This window comes from Lupinus angustifolius, chromosome LG07, assembly GCF_001865875.1.
Source record: "Lupinus angustifolius cultivar Tanjil chromosome LG07, LupAngTanjil_v1.0, whole genome shotgun sequence".
Classification (NCBI taxonomy): Eukaryota; Viridiplantae; Streptophyta; class Magnoliopsida; order Fabales; family Fabaceae; genus Lupinus; species Lupinus angustifolius.
The window spans coordinates 6,748,775-6,749,199 of record NC_032015.1 but is presented as its reverse complement, the minus strand read 5'-3'; positions in this window follow the sequence as shown (position 1 = coordinate 6,749,199).

Here is a 425-nt window from a genome sequence, read left to right as displayed (position 1 = left end):
TGAGGATGAGGATGAGGATGAGGATGAGGATGAGGATGAGGAAGAGGATAGGATGTGGATGAGGAGGAGGATAGGATGAGGATGAGGACAAAGATAGGATGAGGAAGAGGATGAGGATGAATAGGAGGGCGGGATGAGGATAGGATGAGGACGAGGATAGGATGAGGATGAGGACAAAGATATGATGAGGAAGAGGAGGGTAGGATGAGGATGGGGAAGAGGATGAGGATGAGGATGAGGATAGAGTTAGGATAGGATGAGGATGAGGATGAGGATAGAGTGAGGAGAGGATGAGGAGGTGGACGAGGAGGATGAGGATGCGGATAGGATGACGATGAGGATGAGGATGAGGTCGAGGAGGATGATAGGATGAGGATGAGGATGGGGATGAGGAGGAGGATGAGGACAGGATGAGGATGAGGATA